This window comes from Cynoglossus semilaevis, chromosome 14 (assembly GCF_000523025.1).
Source record: "Cynoglossus semilaevis isolate Cse_v1.0 chromosome 14, Cse_v1.0, whole genome shotgun sequence".
Classification (NCBI taxonomy): Eukaryota; Metazoa; Chordata; class Actinopteri; order Pleuronectiformes; family Cynoglossidae; genus Cynoglossus; species Cynoglossus semilaevis.
This window is the reverse complement of record NC_024320.1, coordinates 8,988,049-8,996,340: the sequence shown is the minus strand read 5'-3', so window position 1 is coordinate 8,996,340 and position 8,292 is coordinate 8,988,049.

Below are 8,292 nucleotides of genomic sequence, written 5' to 3'. Positions count from 1 at the left end.
TCTGACCATCTGGGTTTCTCACGTGCACGTCGATGAAGTGTGCTCAGACTCGGGTCAGAGGTGCAGCAGCACAATGTTGACGGCTGATTGGCTGCAGAGACACGTGGAGGTTGTAAACTCAGGCAGAATGGTTCCATTCTGCAGCACAGGAACAGGTACTTTCGCTCTGTTGCAGGAACAAAAACTCTCTTTATTCAGTGAATAAACTTCATCCAATGAAAAACACTTTCCATTCTCCAGTCCCACCAACAGTTCCACTTTAGAAATAAAGTACTAGTCCTGCATGTTCACTCTTAAATGAGCTTTGTTGTTTATACTGCAGTAACTTGTACCAGCAACTAAACACAGTACCAGGAACATTAGTACATTCACTTTATGCAGTAGGAATGAGTACCAGAACTTAGACCTTCTCTGTAGTAGAAAACAGGAAATATGTAGGTGGGGCTTGCAGCCCACAGCTTCCTGATTGGTGTAAAAACTGGCTATAAAATGGTTTTATTAAAATGGTTCCAGGAGATAAGTGCTGTTACTATTATGGGGTAGACGGTCAGTTTTGGATCTCAGATCTCAGAGTCAGCGGCCGTCGTTCCATTTCAGCATAGACTTTTTCTTCTCTCTGTTAGAACAAATGTTCGTGGACGTGGAGACAAATGTCTCCAAACCTCCAGCGCCTCAGACCCTCGGGCTCTTCCCTGACTGATTTGTTTAAACAGTTTCAAATGTTCAGGACCCTCCCCCCGTCAGTCCTGGTCCCACCTCCAGTCCCACATGTGGTCTGAATGAGTCCTGCTGCTGCAGCTCAGACCTGGTCCAGTTCCCATCAGGCCATTATTGTTTTAATTAAAGCAGGATGGAGCCTCACATCGGTTCTTCTGCCTTTGAAGATAATAGACATTCAGAGTTTGAGAAGAACCGAACCTCAGAATCTCACATCTTCACACTCTGTTTTCCACACCCTGGTTCTGGTGGTTTACCAGGATCCAGTTTAGTTGGTTAGTTTAAACCATGGAAGACTGACGCTCTGGATTAATGAGGTCCTGAACTCCAGGTCACAGTGGGCGGGGTTTGATGACATCACTCAATAGATTCAGTGTTTTCTTCATATTCAGTGATGGGTTGACAGTTGAATGGAAATATTTTTGGTCATTTTTGGAGGGCTAAATATTCTAACCGGTGTGTGACTAACTTATTGGTTGTTACTCAGAAACACAAAGCCTTTTTCTACAAACATATCTTACTTGGACTTTGAGCCAACAATAGTCTGGTTTGGTGTGTTTAGATGATTTTCTAAAAAATAGTTCAATCTTGTTTTTGTGTCTTTTCAGTGAATGTCATTTAGACCTTCAGCTTCCTTTTAGACTGTTATTTTTAGTCTCATGTTTCTTCTTGGCCGACCTTTATTATTTCTGGTCCCACTATTAACTGTCTTTTGGCTAAAACGTTTCTTCTGATGTTCAATCTAACCTGAGCATGGGGAAACCTTATGACTCGTGGGCCGAAATGGGTCCTAAAATATAACAGGGGAGCTGGGTCAGGAGCAGATAGATGGAGCATTCAGATGAACTAAGATAAATCACATGTAAAAGTCATGCATAAAGGCTAAACTGCTAAAATGCTTTTAGCCTTTTCTACACAATCTGCTGGGGAAATGTGGGCAATGCAGGGAAAAGGCAGAAGTATAATGATAATATAAATTAATAACATCATTTGGATAAGTTTGGCGGGCCAGATTAAAAAGCCAAGGAGGCCGCATCCGGCCCCCGGGCCATAGTTTGCCCATGCCTGATCTAACCTCAGCTTGATGTATTTTACATTTTACTAATATACTTTTACCTCTTTTCCTGGCTATTGTTTCGGTTAGCTTTAGCTATTGTTTAACAACTGTGTCAGTTACAAAGCGATCCTCTCAGTAATGCTTTTTATAAGAGACATTACAGGGAGAAATAAACCTTGAGTCTGAGAAATAGAAGTGTCTTTTAAGAGATGTGATAAAGTGAGTGAATTGACCTTTATCAGTTCAGGGACTGACCTCTTCACCCCAAGGCGACTCAGTATCAATTGTGTGGACGTTTGTTGATGTTCAGCTGTCGCTCTGATGTGACGGACGCATAGGTCTGTAGATGAGAGACTTTGTCTCTGTCTCTGTCTCTGCTTCCGTCTTCCAACTTTGACCCAGACTCGGAATCGAGTGTGCCTATTTCCGAGTCTCTGTTTCCTTTGGATTTTCCTTACTTTATGTCTTCAAACATGATGTTTTAATTTTCCTCTCATATGGAACAGTGTATCCTCACGCTCTATAATTTTTTTTGTCTATATATACAGAGATTCTAATTAAAATAATGACCTCACGATCATCACCTTGCCATTATTGTGATTCTGTTGGTGAAGCTGCGCTAACAGCGGTTAGCAGCTAATGTCTGTACGAGCCTGATAACATTCACTGCAGTTTACTGTACGAGGGAAAATCTCGGAAGGAGTAAAAATAACCTAACACAAAAGAAAGCTTTTCATGACTCAGCTTTTGTCCAACGTGGGACCAGAACCATGAGAAAGTCCAGTGAAGAGTTCAGCTGCTGTCACTGCCTTTAGAAACCAAAGAAAGTCAGGATTTCCTCAGACTGGAGGAGTGTGGACAGACTGATGTGTGACGGGGGACTGTCTGTTCGCCGAGCCTGAAAACAAAAAAAAGTTTTAAACAAATATTGTTTTTTTAAATGGTTCAGAACAAACCCCTGATCTGACACATTGAGGCACAAACCTGAAGATTTATCCTCTTGGATCTGTTTTGGTCTGAACCAATTGTCTAGTCTCTCTCACAAATTTAAGTTAAGAATTGTCATTTTTATTTCATCCTGGTTTCCACATAGATGTGAGATGAACCAACTGACTGTTGAAATCGTGACTTGTTTTCACTCTTCTTTATCTAAATACTTATGTATTTTCAAACCACTTTAAGTAGAGGGCTAGTGCAGGACTACTGTAGTGTGTGGTTTTCTTATTTTAAGATAATTAATTTTATTGATTTGTTGTATTTATTGTTTATGTCCATCCATCCATCCATTGTCATCCGCTTATCCTTTACCGGGTCCCGGGGGCGGCAGTCGCCACCCAAATCACACTGCACCGTACCAACCCCCCAACCCTTCCTGTGGGTGGTGAGTCCACTGGAAGGTACCAACCGCCCTAACTGGGATTCGAACAGAAGGAGGTGAACCCTGGGGTTTCACACCAATGACAGAGACATTGCCTCTGGGCCAAAGCGCCACTTATTGTTTATGTATTTTATTTTATTTTAATTTATTGTTTTTTTAATGTATTTCTTATTTTATTTGTGGTATATCTCATATTCACTGCTTCTGTTGATCCTACTGACTCTCTTCAGTTTTTTTTATCACCTTCTCTCTGGACTTTGCTGCTGAAGCTGCGCTGAATATTAATATGGTAGAACAGGGCTTGAATTACCACGTGCATGCACCAGTTTAGACCATTGCATGTAATTTGGTACCCAACTTGCACCAGTGCAACTAGCTTTTTCTACTGGTACCACCGGTAAAATTATCCATTAATAATGGAATAAAAAATAGTTTCTAGTTATCTTTTTCTTCCTTGTTAAGTATTAAATGCCCTTGGTAACCCAGAACCAGCTGATGCAGCGCGGGGTTTACGTTTCTTTCCCTTCCTTGTATTACGTAACTTCCCCTGGGAAACAAGTTGATCTCCTCCCCGATAATTTGTTGATGATCATGTGACACAAATCATGCATTTGGTACCCCAAATATAGTACAAGCCGGTAACTTGCATGGAGGTCGCCAAAAGTCGGAGACCTTTCGAGAATAGATAGCTTTCCGATGACATCACACTACTAGCCATGTTCTGTAGTCCACCATCTTGTGCTGCAAAAGAGCATATAGATAGATATTAAATACATAAAAGAACACCGATAATGGTAAATACCTGTGTTGTGTGGGGTTCTACCAACCGATCTGGGAATGGACCCCGCAAGATGAAGTTTTTTGACATAAAACGATCTGTCACCGAGGGAAGCTGACAGAGGATATTTCGACACAAAGAACGATGCTATGGCTTTTACGTATTAGGTGTGCTAATTTCAACCCAGATCCAAGCAAAAGGCATTACAAAGTCTCTTCTGAACACTTTATTTCGGGTAATTACATTACACTTTTATTTAATTCATATGTTCAGTGTCAATAAAATTAAAATATATCAAAATGTACTTTGCATACATGATAAATGCACACAATGCAAACGTAAATCATCCATGTAAACTGTTACTCTAATGATGTTCACAAAAGACAACACCCGTACATGCCACTGTGATTTTTACATTAACACGCTGTATTATTTGGGTGTTAATAAATACAGCATTATATACATTGTCTGGCCAACTTTCAATGCTCACCCGCTTCCACTCAGCTTTGTTGACTTCGTATGGGTCTTTTCCATCCATCTTGCCTTTGTAATTGTGTCCAGTTAATCTCTATACAACAATTTCATCTGATCGACCTCCAGCGATTTCATATTCTTTTGTTGTCATTATCAATTGTTTACGTCTACCTATTAGCGTCTTTTGCCACACAACATGGCCGGAGGCGCAATGCATCATGGGTAATAACGATTATCGGAAAACCATCTATTCCAGGCATTCCAGAATCCACCGCTGTCCGAGAAAGTCCGGGGCGGTGCGCCACGAAATGTAGACCGGTCTTTTTTTCAATTACAGCATGCACGTGATCCGGTGGGGCATGCCGCGTTGGGAATTTTAGTAAAGCCATAGCAATACACTGTCATGTTTGGCCCACGGCTGCAGCGGGTTAAATACCTATAACAACTTTTTTTGTCATTAACATTTTTACATGGAGAATGTTGTTTCTGAATTTATTTGGCTGCAAAAAAATCATAGCAAGTTTACCACAACAAGCGGTATAAAAAATTTTTGTTTGTCTGACTTAGTAATTTTGCTGGTGCAAGCATTTTTTGTTTAGTGGAAGACATTTTGTTTATGTGCACCAGTGCACTTTTACCAAAAAAATGTAATTTGAGCCCTGCAGAAGGACTGAGAGTCACATGGTCAGCCTGATTATCTTAACTGATCAGAGCTCCTCACCTTTGATCAGCCACACTTCTGCTGACTGTGTCTGAACTTTGATAAAGAATCGATAACGAGTCGACAGTTGAACTTCACTGAGTCTGTCTTCAAAGAAACAGTGAAAAAAGGAAACAAAAAAACACTGACGCATTTAAACGTGCAGAAGAAGAAGAAGTCCAGACTGACGGACCCCTGCAGGTATTTAAGTCTGTGAGCTGTAATAAAAAGAAGCTGATTCTAAATGCACTGGTCACAGAGTTAATCAGGTTTTAGTCAACTTTCCTCAGTGACCAGTCAATGAAACTGTAGATATTTGACCATTGTTTTGAGGAGAGTGTAGAGGGGCATCTCAGATCAGAGGGCCACAGGATGGAATTTAAACTTTGTCCCACTGTTTCCTCTGTCAAAGTCTGTTTCAGAACTCTTGTGAAATTCTTTTCGCCTGAAAGTTTGTAGACAGTTTTGTGAAAGAACTGCTCAGGTTTTGTCAGAAATATATGTGGTTACGGATGAGGAAATGTCTTTCTAAATGGTCAAAGGTCAGAAGAAAGTTTTCAACATTACTGCGGTCCACGTTCGGTCTCCAACCAGGATACAGGTCTTGTTGGCTCTGGTACTTCCCCTGTGGTTGTTGTTGGAGTGGAGCTTCTTTAACACAGGGTCAGGTTGGATGACAGCAGTGTGTGATGGTGATGAGCGCCGACGGACCTCAGTGTGGACCTGAGACCTGAGACCTGAGTCTGGCTTCAGCCTGAGCCTCACCACTGCTGAAACCCATCCATCTTCACAGTCGGTCAGTCAGACAGCGAGCTGTCAACAGTCAGAGCCCGACTGACTTTGTCTGTTGTCTTTTTAAAGATTTAGTTTTTTATTTTAAACCTGAAGTTAACACACAAAAACACGGTCTACTCCTTTAATTGGTGTGTGTAAACAATAAACACACTCTACCGCCAGGACTTACAGTGATGAGGGTTTGATTCCTGAATTACGTCTGGTACAGATGTGTGTTATAATAAAACATCCTGTGATCTGGTACTGTAAGTAGTTCCTGGTACTAGCTTCTGTGATGTAGAAACATCATGATCTGGTACCGTATGTAGTTCCTGGAACTAATTTCAATGATGAGTTCCTTGTACTAGGTACAGAGGACAAAGGCATCCTGGTCTTGCGCTGTCTTTTGTTGTTTCTGGTACTATTTTCTGTGATATTAGTTTTAGTTTAGTACTGTAAAGTGAACACCGCTGGAAGGGTAGTGTTCATAGTTTCTAGTACTTTTTACAGTGAACACGTTTCTGGTTTTACTACTGTTGGTGCTGGAAATAGTTTTGAGATGTAGAGACATCTTGGTCTGGTACTGGTTGTACATCTGAGAGACCTTGGTTTGGTACTGTTTGTGGTTCGTGTTATAGTTCCTAGTACTAGTGCCAATGAATGGGCACTAGTTTCTGTGAAACATCTTGGCTTAGAGCTGTCTGTAGCTGCTGGTACTAGCGTCTATAATGTAGAAACATCTTGGTCTGGTACTGTTCGTTGTTTCTGGTACTTGTGTCTGTGCTATAAAAACATTTTGGTCTGGTACTGTTTGTAGTTTCTGGTACTTATGTTTGTGATATAGAAACATATTGGTCTGGTACTTTGTTAAACACATATTGGTGTTAGGTTTGGCCTGACCTTTGACCTGAGACAGACCTGACTTTGAGTAACATCCTGAAACGTTGTGACACCCAGCTACGTCTCAGTCTGATTCTCTTTAGCGTGTGGTGAAACACTGAGGAACGTTCTCTCTTTTTGACCATTTACCCAGTAAAAGCCTGAGTGAGGGAGGAACATGATGTTCTGATGAGCAGTTGTCCTCCACTCAGACGTAGGTTTTCATGACCCTAACGACCTCTGGGCTGGAGGGAGTAGCTCTTATCACTAATTGTCGGTTTGCTTTTATAAAGTACTCTTCATGTTTGTGCCTGGTGGATGATAATGTTCCTGCTCCACGCTCACTGCTGTTTATAGACTCAGATCATTAGTCCAATGTTATTGTGTTTTTGTGCTTTGGTACCAGGAACAAAACACATAACAAACCTCTGAACAACAGTCGGTCTCCTCAGAACAGTGAAAGAATCTAAACACAACACAGAACATCAGTGAGGAACAACACAAGACAAACAAAATAATAAAAATGACTAACCAACAAAAATGTTATTTTCAGAAAAACAAATCATCCAATGAGAGCACAGCGTTTGGTCCCGTTTTAATTCCTTTGTAATCAGTGCCAAGTTCTTAAAAAGAAGAGGTTCAAAATATTCCTGGTTCCTCAGCGTTTCTCTCTCCACAGACATTTAGTCAGTTCTTGTCATGTTGGATCAGTTTTCCAGGCGGCGGCAGCCACAGCAGCTGCAGAGGGAGGTTTAGGGTTCGATTGCTCCCCTGAATGATCCGGGTTCTGGTTACAGAGCCTGAGGTGGTGGTGGTGTTGGTGGTGTTGGTGTTGGTGGGGTGGCCACAGTGAGACCTCCAGCTGTGAGTTCACTCAAAGGTTTTCAGCAGCTGTTTTACCCTGGGGAGGTTCAGGGAGCTGTGCAGGAGGTGGAGGAGAAGGTTCAGAACTAACGTGGAAATCCAGTCCAGGTTCAAGTCTCTTTCTTTTTTCAGATTCTTCAGCTGAACTTACCTTTGGAGATTTAGGGTCATTTCCAAGTGTTAGCCCGTCTCTAAGTATGAGGTGCGAGGTTTAAGCTAACTTTACTGCTAATGTTGGCTAACCTTTTAGCTGCCACTGGCTGCAGAAGCCAAACTGTAATAGAGCACTGTTTTATTGAAGTCAGTTACAGTAAAACAAAAAAAATCTTCAGGAGAAAAATGAAATAAAAATAGAAATTTTCATTCCTGACCAGTTCTCTGGGGACCGTGTAGAAAAACATATTTTTAAAGGCAGCAGCTTCATTCAATCCCTTCACCGTCGACTCTTTCTACTTATTTCACTCCACGTTGGTGATGGTGAGATATCACTTTACCCTGTCACCAGATTTTCCAGAGTCACAGCGAGGACACGCCGCTCACCTTTTGACTTCTTTACCTCTTGAACTTAGAGAATTTTCCCCTGATTCAGGCCCAGACTGCCAGCTGTCATTCTCACCTCCCACCTATTACACACTGATGGGGGAGGAGGAGGAGGAGGAGGTTAACACAGG